General features: G+C 36.8%; 1 long non-coding RNA gene across 1 annotated transcript in view; it reads right to left on the minus strand.

The window, feature by feature from the left end:
* LOC139075796 (uncharacterized) overlaps window positions 1–18,975 on the minus strand; it is a 268,847-nt gene that overhangs the window by 86,191 nt on the left and 163,681 nt on the right. The window lies entirely within an intron of this gene.

Below are 18,975 nucleotides of genomic sequence, written 5' to 3' on the forward strand. Positions count from 1 at the left end.
GAATCTTGTGAGGTAGGTAATACTATCTCCCTTTTACAAACTAGGAAAATGTCTAGAAAGGTTAAGAATTGAGTGTAAATTCATACCAATACATTTAAAAAAGGAAAAATAAGTAGATTCCATATCCGTCAACTCCTAAGGTTACACATGCTATCTGCTATCTTTCTTCTTCTCTCTTAACATCTGTGGAACTCAGTTTCTTGTCAGCAAATAAAGATGTTGGGCTAGAATTAGTCAGTGGCTGCGCCTTAGAATAAATGAGGTTTTTGGAAAGAACCTAAGTGCCTGGGTCTCTACTCTGGAAATTCTGTTTTAACTGAGGTGAATAAGTAAAATAACCTAGAATTGGCATTTTAAAAGAGGCTCCAGGTGATGATCACACAGCTGTCCTTCATGAGGGGTACTTAGGAATCAGTGAACTAGTTCTGTACATCTTACAGAATGGTCCTGGTACCAGCAGCATTGCCGTCACTTGGGAGTTGGGCAGGACTGCAGAAGCTTGGGCTCCATCTCAGATGTACCAGGTCAGAATCGGTATTTTAACAATGACTCTTTTACAATTAAAATTTATGGCCCTGACACTAAAAGCTATAGGTATCCTAAAAAAAAGAAAAAGTAAAGTGAGCTAACCTAATTTATAAAATCCTCCCGAAGGAAGCAGGACCAATGTTGAGTAGGCTCCAGATTAGCAGTGGGAAGGGGAAGAACATTTGGAGTTCAGGAAAACAACAGCACTAGAAACACAGGGTGGATCTAAACCCAGAGATTCTTGGACTCGTGATGAATTTAAAGAGAAGTTTTTATATCCCACCTCTCCTTCAGGACCCAGGCTAAATGCTTGGGGCAAGTCTCTTCGTCTTCAGTTCCGTTTCTGTAAAACAAGATCATAGGATGAAACTCCTCCTTCTGTTTCCCACACTGTAAGCATGGTCAGATAGTCCCATGGGTGACCCACTTTCAAGGGAAAGTGGTTCTTTTGAGACCACTTCCTTGCTATGCCCAGACAGTCTGATTTTCTGTGAACCATCAGAGGTGACCGTGGTGGGGCTATTGAAAACTTAATTTTACTTTTGGTTTTGAAACAAAAGAGCCTTTGCCAACACTGCTGACTGGCTATGAAGTGGCGCCTGGTGTCAGCTCGGCCAAAGGTGCAAGAGGAGACCAGAACAGAAACTATCAGAAGGGGCTAACCTCTGCTCTACCATGGTCTGAAAGAGCAAGGCCAAGAACGGAAGCTCTTGAAACACCCCCAGAGCAGGGGTAGCACAGGGTGAAGTGATGTCGCGTCTGGATAAAGAGCAGGGACACCTGCACTCAATGATGCCCAGGAAAGTAGTGACAGAGCTGGAGCAGCAAAGATTCCAAAGGCCATAGGACAGAGATGTAAATAAAAGGCTGCCCTCTGAAGGGGTCAATAGGTTCATATGGAGGACCCACGCTTGAACATGATTCTCCCCACCCGGCGGGTGGGACATGAGGCTGTGCGCAAAGGGGCAGCAGCAGCTTGATCTCTGTTGCGAAATAACGCAAGGTGCAGAGCACAGGTGGCCTGGCGCCGGGAGCCATGGCTCCCTTCAGTGAGGATGCAGGCTGGAACTTCAGTGCTGTCTTCATCTGAAACTTTCGCTCTAGCTTCCCGGCAATCATCCAAAACGTTGACTGCCTTTTAATGTTGTTTAGTTTGTGTTGCAAATTCCTTTTGCATGACAGATGAATGATTTTATACATTTTTTTAACCTTCAGGCATTAAGTTGGCTCCTGTTAATTTAGCAGATATATCAGCTGAACTTTAATATAAAGAGTTCCATTAGCCACACTCCAAGTTTCCAATGGTTAAAACTTGTGGGATATTTTGGAGAGGGATGTTTAGGTTAAAATCCAAAAGCACCAAAGCAATGCTCTTCTAAAGGTGAAGATAGATATTTCGAACAAAGCAAATTGCCATTAATAAGTTTAAGTGATGCAAATGAAAACACCAGATATTTAACAGCTGTGATGTAAGGACTGAACTGAGAAATAGAAGGGGACACCAACTAAGGAAGTTTCTGTTTTGTACGTAGCTGTGCATAAAATAATCAGCTCCCAGACTTGCATCAATTAGTTCTGCTCTTCTCTGTCTAAACTCCCCAGAGTTGGGAGCGTCCCATAGGCCTCTCAGTTTGTTCTTAAATGTCACTAGAACCTCTGCTCAGAATTACAAGCTAATTACAACGTACACATTTGGGGATACTTTGATGTTAAGAATTTGTGCAAATTTAACAAATGAAACCAGATGAATTGGAGCAAGGAGAACCATATGAGAAACATAATGTGGATGTAGAGATAAAAAAAAAACTCAGGCAATATTCCCGACATTTTCTCCTTTAGCATTGTGTTTATCAAGGCTGCACACTGCAATAATGGTGACTAATGTTGCATGGTGTAATGGAAAATGATTGAGTGATATATCAGCGCAGTAGCTACACATCTGAGCATGTACTTAACAGCTTGGCTGGTTTTAATACGTGCCATAATTACAGATATTAAGCTGGCAGGTTTAGCTAAAAATGGTTAAGAATGTAATCACTGAAATAAAATGCAACATGGTTAAATCTTTCAAATCTTAATACCACTTCCCCTTATTAACATGCAAAATGACTTTGCTGCTCCTCACCAAAATGATTTTCATGTAACATTTCACTTAGACCACACGTTTCCACAGGTGTTCTGCTAATTAAAGAACAGAGCAAATACAGCGCTCATATTGACTGTCCGCATTGTCCTGCACCTCGGAGACTAGATACAACCATGATCGTCACTAAAGACCTAATATGTAAGGTGAGCTAAAATGAGGATTTACATAGTGTTTGTATTCCAGATCCTATAAAGTAATTGTGCTTTTTTTTACCGTTCAAAGTGAAAGAAAGCCTTTTTCTTCCTTGTAGGGCAGCTCCACACTCACTTTAAACTAATCCTCGCTCCCTCTAATCGGTGACCAAGAGGCAGGAACCAGCTTCTTCAGTTCTTTCCAACAATACAATCTAGTGGGAAAAAAAATACACTCCAGAAAGCAGAGGTCACAGTAAATATCTACTAAACTAAGTATGTTTACCCGATGATTTTCATTACAAACTGGACATGAAGTCTTTGGCAAATGTTTAAAAACCTAAAAGCGGTTTTCACATGTCTCAAAAATACAACAATCCTTTAGAATATATTATTTGCAAATAATTATGGATAAAAATACAGTGATAGTGTTAAAACAGGTAAAACGGTGCTGTATTTATCTGGAAGTTAAAAATGTAAATAACAGAAATCCCCATATAAAATAGCTCCTATCTAGGGCTATGAATCATTCTTCATGCCCTATCCATCGTGTTCCCAGGATTGTAGCCATTCGCTAAAGCTTCGGTAATTTGGTATGATTTTTCACAGACTTTCAAGCTGCTTTGACAGCACTAATTCTAGTTTTAAAATAATTTCTTTTTTTTCGATTTCTTTAGTACTTCCCTTTAGTTAACCACATTTGACGTTTCCAGATAACTATATCTAGTAATAATAACTGAAATTTATAATTTTCTGGTTGAAATAAATGATCATATCTACAATGTATTCCAACAAAATATTCACACAATTAATTAATGTGATGCTGACATTTTCATGAGTAGATATAATAGTAATATCTGTGGATTACCTGAAAATCACAACTGTTCAAAATGTGCAGCATTAGTTTCAATGCATATTTTTGCTTTTTAACACCTGAATGATCTATCTATCTATCACATTCCATATATCTAAAGGCCATCATATCCAATTTCTATTAAGCACCTAGGAGGAATCTACTTAAACATTTAATCGTTTACCACCTGGTCAATACCTAGTAAAGATTAGAAGAAAACAAAACTACCAGTAATCTCCTAAATTTGTCATAAAATTTTTAACCTAATGTTTTGTTTATAAAGAGTTGGCAAAACAAAGAAATGTCTGCTAAATGCAGAAATTATTTTCTCATTTTTGGACTTTGCTGAGAATTATCCTAACTTATCTATCACAAAAAGAAGAGAGATGCATCCAGGACCACAGCCAATGACAGAAGCAGAAAGAAGATCAAGATGGAGAAACGATACCTCTACATTCTGGAAGGAGATCCTACTCCTTAGGATTAAATTGGTGATAGTTGGTAAGTTACTTAAGTTTGGAACTCTTTTATTTATTAGATTGTAGGAAAAATATTATTCCATGTTAAAGAATTTAAACAGTGATATCCTTGTATTTAAACTGATCTCATTAGCAACAGAAATTCATATCTTCAATTAAATTAATCTAATCTTTTAAATTGGTCAAAATGATGCCCAGTAGAGAACATCCTACATGATTGCTTGTTTACAGATAACAAAAGCTGTTGCCAGAACCTCAGAGACTATTATCTAATGTTATCTCCATTTAAGCCTTTTTGAGTCCCTCAGTATGTTTTCACAAGATACAAAGAGAGAACAAGAATAATCGGAGAGAGGTAATTTAGATATTATATATTTTGTAAAAGCTATTTTTAAAAGTGAGTGAGTTATAAGAAGTACCAAATTACTTCATGAACATTTGATGAAACCTACTGGTTAGACAAGCACAATGTTTTAAATTTTTTTCCACTAAAGTAGCTTTAGCAGAGGAAAATAATCTTTAACTCCGAGGGTCTGCAATTAAATTGTGAAACACTCAACCAAGGATATCAATTTCCTTCGAATTTCTGTGTTTGGTCTTAAAAACCCACTAGTAAATCTTTAATTCATCTTTTTATTTTAATATAAATAGATGTGTTCATCCAGGTCCTCTGAGAAGCGGATGCCAAAACAAGATTAAACTAGCAAGGGATTTATTCGAAGAAACGACTGTGAAAGGAAATGAGAGGGGACCCTAAGAAGGCCAGGACAGCTATCAGACCACATGCTGGTCCGGCTCTTGTGAAGGAGAGAGGGAAGGAAGGAAGTTTGGGTGGAAGAGTCTTAGAAGGCAGTGCAATTCCAAAGAAGTTTGACAAAGCCAATGGAAGTCTTTGATTCAGAGAAGTCCTCCATTTCCCAGGAATGCATCTTCTTATCTCTGCCCTGCTTAGTCATTGCCTGGGAGCAGCCCACAGGAAGTATGGGATACAGGCTTATTAAAAGACTAAGACCTAGTCATAAGATTATAGAATGCATCCCCTCCCCCAACACCTTACTATGACAGCAACAGGGCTTCTGAATAATAACAGAGGATTGCAGCTAAAAGAACTGAAAGGTCCAGGCTCTATTTAAGAAGGAGTTTCTGGGGGACCCAAAGACAACAAGGGAGGAAAAAAACCAAGAAAACTAAGAGAAATCAAAGCCTCAGATATCCACAGTTACAGCAAACGTGAAAGATAGCCAAACTCGTAGCCAGATTAACATCACCTCCCTACCCCCAAAGGCCTGTTTACCTCAGTTGTCACCTCAGTTATTATTGCTCAATATATCAAGCCTGGTTTTTAACAAAAAATTAGAAGCTATGCTAAAAGTCAATAAAAAAACACTATCTGAAAAGACAAAGAAGCAACAAAACCAGATTCAGATATGGCAGAGGTTTTAGAATTATCAGACTGGAAATTTAAAATAATCACGATTAATATGCTAAGGGCTCTAACAGAAAAAGTAGAGAACATACAAGAATAGATAAGTGATTTAAGCAGAGATTGAAACTCTAAGAATCAAAAGTAAATCAAAAATGCTATACCAGAAATGAAGAATTCCTTTCATGGGATCACCAATAGATTGGACATAGCGGAGGAAATGAAACAGTGAATGTGGATGTATGTCAACCGAAACTTCCGAAACAGGTTTAATCATACTTCCAAACTGCTCTCCAAAATGGTTGTATCAACTCACATTTCCATCAGCAGCGTCTCTATGTGCAATTTCTTACATTTTCACTCAAACTGGGTATTGATATTTTAAAAAATTAAATTATTGACCACCAATATGCATTCTATTCCTGACAGCTTGTCACCTACAGTAAATATGGTAAAGATTATGCAGTTTCATCCAGATCGATGATACAAACTGAAAAGGATTGAGTTTACTATAGTGCCCTAAGGCAGGGTATTTCAAACATTTTTTACTGTGATTTAGTGAGAAAAAATACACACACACACACACAAACTAAACAAGAATTACATGAAATGATAATTAGACACTATGTGTGGTGCATGCTGGAGTTTTCTAGTCTAGTTTCGTCTTCTCTAATCTGTTTCATTTTTAAAAATCTGGTTGAGACCCACTAAATTATTTTCATAACCTATAAATTGGGGTAAAATACAAATGTCCTTTCTCTAGAATGTTTTTAACACTTTTGAGCTAAAATGTACACCCAATCCAATGGAATGAGTTTTAAGTGTACTGTTTAATAAGTTTTAACAAATGTTTATTTGAATGACCTCTTCCCCCATCAAGATGGAGAATATCTGTCACCTCTGGCAGTGCTCAAACTCACGTCTTGTGCAAGCAAACACTGATCTAATTTCTATCATCATACATTAGGTTCGACTGCTCTAGATCTTGGAACAAATGGAATCACAGAGTATGAACAGTTTTGTATCTGATTTCTTTCACTCAACGTGTTGTCTGTAAGATTTATCCATGAATATCAGCAGTCCATTCATTTTATTTGCTGAATATGCTTTCAGTGTATGAAAATAGTACAACATGCTTATCCACTTACCTGTTGAGGGACATTCCCTCCCCTCCTCAGTTGGTGATTATCATGAAAAAAGATGCTATAAGAGCTTAGGTATCCTTTTGTGGGTGTATTTTTCATTTCTCTTGGTAAAATACTTAGGAATGAAATTGGTAGATCATAAGGTAGTGTATATAAAACACAAAAACTGCTAAAATACTTGCCAAAGTGGTTGTATCATTTTACATTTCCAAAAGTAATATATTAAAGTTCCAGTGGCTCCAGATTTTTGTCAACTCTTGGTATTTTCAGTTTTTGTATTTTTTAACTCTAGCCATTTTTGTATGTATGAAGTAGTTTCTTACTATGGTTTTAACTTGCATGTCCCTGATGACTAATGATATTTAGTATTTTTTCTTGTGCATACTGACCATTAGTACATATTATTAGAACATTTTGCTTTTTTTTTGTTGTTTTCTAAGAAATCTTTGCTTACTTCAAATTTGTGAAGATTTTCTCTTTTCTTCTGGAAGTTTATCATTTCAGCTTTTATATGTTGGCCTATGATCAATTTCAAATTGATTTTTGTTTAAGGTGTGAGACAAGAGTTCAGTTTCATTTTTTTCCTTATATGGATATTTATTCGCTAAATTGCCTATCTTTTCCACATTTAATGCCTTGGCATCTTTGCCCCAAATCAATTGACCATATAAATGTGGATCTATTTCTGTACCTTCTGTTCCATTACATTAATCTATTTTTTAAAATTTTACTCCAATATCACATTGAAATGCTATAGCTTTTTAGTAAGTGTTCTTCCAACTTTGTTTTTCTATTCCATAATTGTTTGACTATTCTAGGTTCTTTGTATTTCCACATAAAATTTAAAATCAGCTCGCTAATTTCTACTAAATAGTCTGTCAGGATTTTTAATGGGGTTTGCCTTGAAATGTCAAATGATGATGAGACTACCACTCAGTATCTGAAATAAAAAGACAATGGTACATTAACTTTATAAAGAAGAAAAGAAAACTATATTTTTCTAGTCTTCTCAAGTTTATCATATATTGAAACCCAGGAGTATTTGTTTACTAGAACTGCTGTAAACAGTGATGCTTGCTGAAGCCACTGGCCTAAACTTCCTAAGTTAGCCAGCATCCTTGCTGTGTTGACTTTTATCCACTAAGAACAATCATCCTCTTGAGCAGTCATGTGCAAGATGAGGTATACGCAAGTATGGCAAGAAAATACTGAAATTTCTATTTACATATATATTTGTACTAAAATAGTATAAATTAGTTTATATTTTTGAGTATGTATTATAATGTCCAAAGTGTATATGCATATGTGTGTCTTTCTTCGGTCATTTTTCATGTATCCCAGCTTTATGTGATGCTCTCACTTTATCACTAGTGCTAGAGTTGCATTTTATGTAAGCCAGAAGCCAGAGGAAAGAAAAGAAATGACTCTTGGTTTTCTAAAGAAATAGTGTGTGTAGGGGCCGGCCATTCGCTGGGCAGACTTACATGACTGCTCAACATGACCATCTTCTAGGTTGACATGAACACTACTAATTTCATTACCCTGAGATGCTGCAGCCGGAAAACTGCCAGGTGAGCTGACCCAAACCAGTGCCTTCCCAACTTAGAACTGGTTGAGGGCCTTGGTGAATCCAACACAAATAACCTGGGCTCTGAGTTTTGTCATTGTATTAATAAAAAGTCCCTATTATTCATTTTATTCATGATTTAACTTGAATAAGTGTGGTCTGAGAAGTTAGTCTCCTGAAGCTCCAGAAAAGCATCAGGCGTCCAGCTCACTTTCTTAACAGGTCAGAACCTACGTGTAAAACTTTGAAAATGCTAATTACCTTTTGCTCTGCTCTGACAAAGGCCAGTGTTCCAATCTACATGGACTTAATGCCAACTTCACATTTTTTTGCTAATATGGGTTTCACAGAAGATTAGAAAACACCATGTGTGCAGATACACACACACACACACAAACCTTCTCCTATTCACCTGTGAAACGTTAGTACAAATTACTGAAATTCTCTCCCACAATATCACAGGATTTACAGAAGTTTCTGAAGCTCTAAATTAATTGCCATCACAGTTTTACCTGTCATTGTCAGAGTATAGCCATTGTGTCCCTTGTTTACAAAAATAAAAATAAAAACAAACACAATGCGAATCCAGCAAACAAATTGCAAATAAATCACTTAAGCATCTGCCCACTTGATACAATTTAAGGGTAGATAAAAGTCATTTTTATTATTAACAATCTTTCACCATAGAAAAGTTCACCAACCTACCTACCTAAGGGTCTGGCAGTTGACACCTCAAGATCAAGGAGTCGCCGTGCAGTAAAGCCGATCACAGTTGTAGCTACTCTGCCTACTAAGGCATTAACTCTTTAGCAAACAGGGTAAGGGGAAAAGAGCAAGAGCTTTAGAGTTGTAAACTCGGGTTCAAATCCTGCTTTTGCCACTTTTTTAGCTATATGACTATGTAAACCACGTAATCTTTCTAGTCATTTAAAAATGGGAATAACAGTACCAACCTTGCGGGTTTTCTGTGAGGATGAAAGAGGTACAGAGTGCTTATGACAGTATGTTGGTCATGAGAAATGTTATAGAAAACCTTAGAAACTTTCTATTTGTCTATGGCCCCTTGAGGGCAGACGACACTACTGTAGGGAACCGTTTGAGGGCTAAGACTGAAACTCGGAATTTCTTATTACAGCTTCTTCCCATTGTGACAGCTCACAACCTAACATTGTGACTTATTTTGGCTCCAGCTAGGCTTTCTAATCCAAGAAACCCTCTCGTTAGTGCAAATCTCTTTCTGCCTCCCATTAAACTAGACTTGATGTCTTGAGGGTAATTTTTAGGGTACAAAATTATGATTTAGTGGTTTCCTTCTAATATTCAAAACCCTACTTTTGTCCTTGAGCTTTAGATACAACATACAAATCTTTTTATTCAATTTATATTTCCAGCAAATTTTAACAGCGGTCTCACTTATAAACTTAACACCATCAATGTTTTAAATTGCATTCATAAATTTCATATATTTCATTTCCTGTTTAAGCACTTTGGCTAACTTATAAAATAAAATTTCCCCTCATGCTTTTTATAAAACCAGCAGAATTAAAACAATAAATATGGTGACACTTAAATTATTTTGTTTCCCAATACAATACCTAATCTTAGTAAATTACAAGTCCAAAGCAATTACAACTCAATGAAATATTTTAAATTAGAATCACAAAGTTAATTTTTTACTTGAAAAAGTCAAATTCTCTTTAATAATACAACTAGCTAAAATACTCAATTTGGACAAATTCTTTCTTAGCACAAAAATATTAATGCTATAGGTATGATTCTATCAAAAACTTGCATGTTTAATCCCAAATCTTCCTCCGGTCAAGGATGTTAAGGAAATAATGACATCACTCTATACATCTTCTCAGAGAGTTAAGGTCATATAAGGACCAGAAATATAGGCCAGGAATATGAGTTCTGGATGGATAAATTTACAGGGTGATTTTTTTTTCTCACGATCCCAACTGTCAGGCTGACTTCCATTTTTAGGCACGTTATCTTGGAGTCCTTAAATTAAAGAATGAGGCTGGTAATGTAACCCATTTTCCTACACTTGAGCCACATCCTTACCTCATTCTGCCATTTTTTCACATACCTTTGCAAGCTTCCGCCTAGGCTGCTACATCACTCGATTGAAATCTTTGTTTCCCTGTTTCTAATTTTATCGATCTAACTACTTCATAGAAATTTGTCATTTTTTTTAATCCATTCTCTCTTAGGATGGAGACTTTTCAGATTTTAAAATGGTATCCGTGGGAATTCTGTAGACCTCTTGTGGCTTTGTCTGTCTATACAATGCCAAGGTGATTATCTTGATAAGACTAAAGGAAAGAAAAGATTCAGCTGGGGTACAAACCCAAAAGCAGATGCAAAAAATTATACCAGATTCAACAAAAGACAAGACATACACTCAAAGACACCATGTTGAAAAGCTCTAGGGGGCGCCATTCACAACAGGAGCCTTGAGCGTGCGAGCTACAGTTCTGGGCACTGAAGACACACTTATTAGTGTGTCTTCACTTACAGGAACTTACAAGAAAGACAAAGTTCCTGTTCTCCTGGGGCTTACCTTCAAGTGAGAGCAGAAAGCCAATAAATGAGTGATCGAATATCAAAACCAGATCATTAGAGTTTTTGATAAGTGCCACAAAAGAAATAAGGCAGGAGGGCATAATTGACAGTAACAGGGGATGGCATGGGAAGACTAATTTTGAAAATAGTGTCCAATAAAGTCTGTTTAAGAAGGTGACATTTGAGCTGGAGGATGAAAAACGGTAGTTTTCTGAAAAGCTGGGGAACAGCTTTGGAGGTAGTAGGTACACAGTGTCAAGATTCAAAGTGTCACCTGCAGCATTATTGGCATGTTTCAGGGAAGGAAGAAGACCAGCATGGCTGAAGGGGGAAGCAACCAAAGGAAGGTGTGATGTGAGCTGAGGAAAAACAGTCTAGTCCAGACCATGCAGGACTAAGAGGCCTTGGTAAAGCCCTGGGGGAAGCTTGGATTGTATTGGAAGGATTTAAGGTTTGAATCAAGGGTTTAATGTGATTTGATTTATTTTTCAAGGATTTCTCTGTGATGTAAAGCCTAAACATTAGGGAAACAAGAAAGCCTGAGTGAGAGATATTGGTGGCTTAGCTTAGAGCTGTGATAGGAAAGATGGGGGAAATGGGCAATTTTGAGACGTTCTTTGGAAGCTAAATTTTCAGAGTGGTTTGGATGCTGGGAGATGATGGAAAGAGATGAATAAAGCATTACTCTGGGTTTGGGATGGGTGGGTAGGTAGATGTTGGTGCCATGTGCCAAGATGGAGAAGACTGGGAAGAAACATGAGGGTGAGGGGAAGGGGGGCAATTTGTGATGCAGAAGAGAGAGGGTGACTATGGGAACACAGCTCTGACATGAGAGAAGATGGAGACCAGAGTAAAAGGCAGGGCAGGGGCAGAAACTAGCTTTGAATAAAAGGAGAAGCTTCACTCTATAATCAAAGGAAAGACAAAGAAAATGGGAACATAGAACTTAAAGTTTTAGATTTTTTGCTGGAAAAAAGGAGCCGTTTAGGTCAATGATTATCGCAGATAAATACTGAAAGAACGAATAATACAGTTTCTGTGTTACTTTTACTACTTTATTAAAATTACTTCATTTGTTAATAAAGTTCTTTATGAAAGGAAAAACGTAGATAAAAGTAAACAAGCCAACATCCTACTGTGTGTTTTCTAGATGTAGGAACACAGACATGCTCAGCACTTAATAGTTATCAGACTTGCTTGTTGACAGTTTTTCTCAGATTATCAAAAAGTTTTTATTTTCCCTTTCTACTATATTTTTTGATGTATTTACTGTAGGTAACAGAGCATACACTAAGAAGATTAATTTGCTCTGGGGCTGTGAAGCTTACACTAAAATGACAAACATGGTATTTTGTATAATATGTAATTATTTACTAGTTTAGGGCTATCCGTTGGCACATTAGAGAGAGAGCTTGCAAACTAAAATCAACACAAATAATAATTGCCTCTTCTGGGAGGAGTCCCAGAAACTAGAACAGGGAATCTGGGATGTTTGTTTTGTTAGTAGTATTTTTGTAACCAGAAGGATTTGAGTTGGTCTCTCATGATTTCCTGTTTCCTGTCATCTTTTTTCTATCTTTCACTGATGAAAGATTTTACTATTTCCTGAAGGAGATTCTTATTTTCTGGACAATGACTCAGTGTCACAGAAAACATACGAACACACACACACACCCCCACATACACACTCATTCATACCAACAGCAGACAGTCCTCACTCAATCTCACTCTGACCACAGCTGTCCAGCAACGAACACTAGTCCAGTGCTACCCATTTTATATAAAATTGCCACAGTGATGAAGAATAGTATCTTCATAAATGTCGACTCAGAAAGCCGGAGTTTCCACTACGACCAAAAGAAGGTAACTTCAAGTCAGTTACACTTTCTATTATTATTTCTTTCCTCTTAGCAATTTTCCTAAACAAAGTTCAACTAAAAGTTGTGAAATATGATTTTATTTAGGAAAAGCTATATATGGCAATGCTATGATTAGATTTCTGCTATCTATGTCTCTCGTTCTTTCTGTGATAGAAAAAAATTTGATAGGATTCAAATATCAAAAATATTTTGTACTTCGTATGGTAATACCCAATGAATTAGGATGAGAAGAATATTGTGAAAGTTAAAAACAGTAATAGGAATATACAATTAGAGGAATAATATAGGAGAGAGGGTATTACATAATTAATGAAAAGGATTGCAAGGACAGAACTTATAAACAGAAACTGAATTTAGTTATAGCTATCATTACTCTGATTGAAACACTTCAGGTGGCTTAGATTTTGAATGTGTAGATTTCATATATGGATGGAAATCAATTAGTCAACAAGTCAACCACTGAGAACTCACTGAATCTAGCCAAAGAGTTGGAATATAAGAAATAGTTCCCGTACTCAAAAAGTTCATAAGAGAGATAGTAAAGTAACTTTAAGAATAGACTTTTTGTTTTAGAACCAAGACTTTGAGTTATATATTATTCTGCACATGAGGGATTTGAAGTATAGAACAATGTGCCCATAGCAAATAAGCGTCAGAGATAGTCTTCAAATCCAGGAATCTCTGGCACAAGGCTCATGCTTTCTGCATCCACAACAAGCAGCCTGAATCAATAAACATTTATAGATTTCAGAGAGAGGAGGAATTAATTGGCTTAAAGTTCTCAAGTGTGCTTTCTAAAGACAGAGTTACTTGAGTTGGTTCTTGAGAATAGAATGGGATTTTTAAAAATCAAGAACATCATCTAGATGTGCAGGAGAGGAGGACTACAAGTTCCCCAAAGTAGGCTGAGGTTCCTCAGAGGACCACAAGTGAATACAGCCATGCCTCATTTTATTGTGCTTTGCTTTATTGCACTTTGCAGATATTGTGTTTTGCACAAATGGAATGTTTTTGGCAACCCTGCATCAGGCAAGTCTATTGGTGCCACTTTTGCAACAGTGTTTGTTCACTTCGTATCTATGTGTCACATGTTGGTAATTCTTGCAATATTTCTAACTTTTTTATTGTTATTATATATTTTTATGTTGTTCTGTCATCAGTGATCTTTGATGTTTCTAGTGTAATTGTTTTGAGTCACCACAAACCACACCCATAGAAGATGGCAAATTGAATTAATAAATGTTGTGTGTGTTCTAACTCTTCCATAGACCAGCCAATTCCCTGTCTCTCTCTCTCACTCTCCTCAGGCCGCCCTATTCCCTGAGACACAATATTGATATGAGGTCAGTTAATAACCCTACAACGCCCTCTAAGTGATCACGTGAAAGGAAGAGTCGCAAGCCTCTCACTTTAAATCAAAAGTGAGAAAGGATTAAGCTTTGTGAGGTAGGCATGTTGAAAGCCAAGACAGGCTGAAAGCTAGGCCTCTTGCACCAGTTAAGCTACGAATGCAAAGAAAAAGTTCCTGAAGGAAATTAAAAGGCCTACTTCAGTGAACACAGAAACAATAAGAGAGCACAACAGCCTTATTGCTGATGTGGAGAAAGTTTTAGTGGTCTCAATAGAAAATCCAAGCGGCCACAACATTCCCTTAAACCAAAGCCTAATCCAGAGCAAGGTCCTAACTCTTTCTGTTCAATTCTATGACGGCTGAGAGAGGTGAGGAAGCTGCAGAAGAAAAGTTTGAAGCTAGCAGAGGTTGGTTCACGAAGTTTAAGGAAAAGAGCTATCTCTATAACATAAAAGTGCAAGATGAAGCAGCAAGTGCTAAGTAGAAGTTGCAGCAAGTTATCCAGAAGATCTAACTAAGATAATTAATGAAAGTGCCTACAGGTTTGCAATGTAGACAAAACAGCCTTATCTTGGAAGAAGATGCCACCTAGGACTTTCATAGCTACAGAGGAGAAGTCAATGCCTTGCTTCAAAGCTTCAAAGAACAGGTGGAATCTCTCATTAGACCTAATGCCCCTAGTGACTAAGTTGAAACCAAGACTTATTTACAATTGTGAAAATCCTGGGCCCCTTAAAACTTATGCTAAATCTACTCTGCCTGTGTTCTACAAATGAAACAACACCACCTAGGTGACTATACATCTGTTCACATCATGCTTTACTGAATATTTTAAGCCCACTGTTGAGACCTACTGCTCAGAAAAAAGATTCCTCTCAAAATATTGCTGCTCATTGACAATGCACCTGCTACCCAAGAGCTCTGATGTGTATGTACAACAAGATTAATGTTTTCCTGCCTGCTAATACAACAGCCATTCTGCAGCCCATGGATCTAGAGTAGTTTCGACTTTCAAGTGTTATTTTTTGAGAAATACATTTCATAAAGCTATAGCTGTCATAGATGGTGATTCCTCTGATGGATCTGGGCAAAGACAGTTGAAAACCTGGAAAGGATTCACCATTCTAGATGCTATTAAGAATATTCATGATTCACAGGAAGAGGTCAAAATATCATCATTAACAAGAGTTTGGAAGAAGTTGATTCAAACCCTCATAGATGACTTTGAGGGGTTTAAGACTTCAGTGGTGGAAGTAACTGCAGATGTGGAAATAGCAAAACTAGAATTAGAACTAGGGTCTGAAGATGTGACTGAATTGCTACAAACTTAACAGATGAGGAGCTCCTTCTTATGGATGAGCAAAGAAAGTGGTTTCTTTAGGTGGAAACTACTCCTGGTGAAGATGCTGTGAAGATTGTTGAAATGAGAACAAAGAATTTAGAATATTACATAAACTTAGTTCATAAAGCAGTGGAAGGGTTTGACAGGACTGGATCCAATTTTGAAAAACATTCCACTGTGGGTAAAATGCTACCAAACACCATTGAATGCTACAGAGAAATTGTTCGTGAAAGAGTCAACTAATGCAGCAAACTTCATTCTTGTCTTGTTTTGAGAAATTACCACACCCAATCCAACCTTCAGTAACCACCACTGTGGTCAGTCAGCAGTCATCAACATCAAGGCTAGACCCTCCACCAGCAAAAAGATCACAACTCACTGAAGGCTTAAATTATGACCAGCATTTTTAGCAATAAAGTATTTTTTAATTAGGGTAAGTACATTGTTTTCTTAGACATAATGCTATTTCACACTTAATAGACTATAGTATAGTGTAAATGTAACTTTCATATTTCAAAAAATTCATGTGACTCATTTTATTGCACATTTGCTTCATCACAGAGGTCTAAACTGAATTTGCAATATATCTGAGGTATGCCTGTATAGTGCATCTGAAAATCAGTACTTTAAACAAAATTAAATTGAGAAAAACAGCATCTTATTTTTTTCAATTATTTTATTGAGGTCATAACATATTGAGGTTTATAACATTGTGTAATTTCAGGTGAGCATTATTATTTACCAGTTTCTGTATGGACTGCATCATGCTCATCACCAATAGTCTAATTTTTATCCATCACCATGTGTGTGTGCCCTTTTACCCTTTTGCCCACCCCCAACCCCCTTCCCCTCTGGTAACCACTAATCTGTTCTCTGCATCCATGTGGTTATTTTACACATATGAGTGAAATCATATGGTGTTTGTCTCTCTCTGTCTGGCTTATTTTGTTTAACATCATACCCTCAAGGTCCATCCATGTTGTTGCAAATGGAATGATTTTGTCTTTTTTATGGCTGAGCAGTATTCCATTGTATATATATACACCATGTCTTCTTATCCATTCATCAGCTAAAGGGCACTTGGGGTGCTTTTATGTCTTTGGGTATCATTAATAATGCTGCAATGAACATAGGGGTGCATAAATCTCTTTGAATTGTTGATTTCAAGTTCTTTGGATAAATTTCCAGCAGTAGGACAACTGGATTATATTATGCTTCTATTTTTAATTTTTTGAGAAATTTCCATACTGATTTCCACAGTGGCTGCACTATCGTGCATTCCCACCAGCAGTGCATGAGAGTTCCCTTTTCTCCACATTCTCTCCAACACTTGCTATTTTTTGTTTTGTTAATTATAGCCATTCTGATGGGCTTGAGGTGATATCTCATTGTAGTTTTGATTTGTATTTCCCTAGCAATTAGTGATGTTGAACAACTTTTCATGTGCGTATTGGCCATCTGTATATCTTCTTTGGAAAAATGTCTGTTCAGATCCTTTGCCCATTTTTTGATCCAGTTATTTGTCTTTTTGTTGTTGAGTTGTACGAGTTCTTTATATACTTTGGAAATTAACTCCTTGTTGGATACATGATTTGCAAATATTTTCTCCCAGTTGGTATGTTGCCTTTTTGTTTTGCTGATGGTTTCCTTTACCTTGAAGAAGGTTTTTAGTCTGACATAGTCACATTTGTTTATCTTTGTTTTTTTTCCCTTGCCTGAGTAGACATGGTATTCAAAAAGATGCTGTTAAGACCAATGTCAAAGAGTTCACTGCCTATATTTTCTCCTAGGAGTTTTATGGTTTCAGGTCTTCATTCAAGTCTTTAATCCATTTTGAGTTAATTTTTGTGAATGGCATAAGATAATGGTCTACTTTCATTGTTTTGCATGTGCCTGTCCAGTTTTCCCACCACTATTTATTGAAGAGACTTTCCTTTCTCCATTGTATGTTCTTGGCCCCTTTGTAGAAGACTAGCTGTCCATAAATGTGTGGTTTTCTTTCTGGGCATTCAGTTCTGTCCCATGGATCTTGTGTCTCTTGTTGTGCCACGACCATGTTGTTTTGCTTACTATAGCTTTGTAGTGTATTTTGAAGTCAGGGTTGTGGTGCCTCCAGCTTTGTTCTTTTTTCTCAGGATTGCTTTAGCTATTCAGAGTCTTATGTTGTTCTATATGAATTTTAGGATTCTTTGTTCTATTCCTATGAAGAATGTCTTTGGGATTCTGTTTGGGATTGCATTGAATCTGTAGATTGCTTTAGGTAGTATGGACATTTTAAATGTTTGTTCTCCCAATCCATGAGCACAGAATATCTTTCCATTTATTTACATCTTCTTCTATTTCTTTCAATAACTTCTTACAGTTTTCAGCATGTACGTCTTTCACCTGCTTGGTTAAATTTATTCTTAGACATTTTACTCCTTTTTTTGCAACTGTAGAGAGGATTGTATTCTTGACTTCTCTTTCTGCTAGTTCATTAATGTATAGAAATGCAACTGGTTTTTGTAAGTTGACTTTGTACCTAAAAGTTTGCTGTAAAGGTTAATTATTTCTAATAGTTTTCTGGTGGTTTCTTTAGAGTTTTCTATATCTAGAATCATGTCTTCTACAAACAGCAAGAGTTTTACTTCTTCTTTTCCAACTTGGATACATTTTATTTCTTTTCCTTGCCTTATTGCTTTGCCCAAAACCTCCAGTATATGTTGAATAGGAAAGGCAAGAGTGGGCCCCCTTGTCTTGTTCCTGTTCTCAGAGGGATGATTTTTAGTTTTTCAATGTTAAGTATGATGTTGGCTGTGGGTTCGTCATATATGGCCTTTATTACGTTGAGCTGCTTTCCTTCTATATGCATTTTATTGAGAGTTTTTATCATAAATGGATGTTGATCTTGGAAAATGCTTTCTCTGCATCTATTGAGATGATCGTGTGGTTTTTATTCCTCATTTTGTTAATGTGGTGTATCACATTGATTGATTTACAGATGTTAAACCATCACTGCATCCCTGGTATAAAACCCACTTGATCATTATGTATGATCCTTTTAACGTATTGCTGTATTCAGTTTGCCAATATTTTGTTGAGGATTTTTGTATCTATGTTTATCAGTGATATTGGCCTGTAGTTTTCCTTCTTTGTGTTGTCCTTGTCTGGCTTTGGTATCAGGGTGATGTTGGCCTCATAGAATGAGTTAGGAAGTATTCCACGTTCTTCAAATTTTTGGAAAAGTTTGAGAAGGATAGGTATTAAATCTTTGAATGTTTGGTAGAATTCTCCAGAGAAGACATCTGGTCCTGGACTTTTGTTTTTTGGGAGGTTTTTGAGGTTTGAAAATTAGAGAAACTTGAGAATGTTTATAGACTGAGGAGAAGGATTCAGGCAACAAAGAAGAAAAGGGAGATGGAGGGGTGGAGGGAGGTAGAGAGAAAGAAGGAGGAGGAAGAGAAAGAAGGGGAAGAGTAAGAAAGGAGAAGAGAAGGGAACAGAGAAATATGGAGAAAATATACAGGAAAAAGAAATTGATCACCAACTATGCAGATGCCCGGAGAATAAGGAAGCAAAGGAA

The sequence above is a fragment of the Equus przewalskii genome, chromosome 14 (assembly GCF_037783145.1).
Source record: "Equus przewalskii isolate Varuska chromosome 14, EquPr2, whole genome shotgun sequence".
Lineage (NCBI taxonomy): Eukaryota > Metazoa > Chordata > Mammalia > Perissodactyla > Equidae > Equus > Equus przewalskii.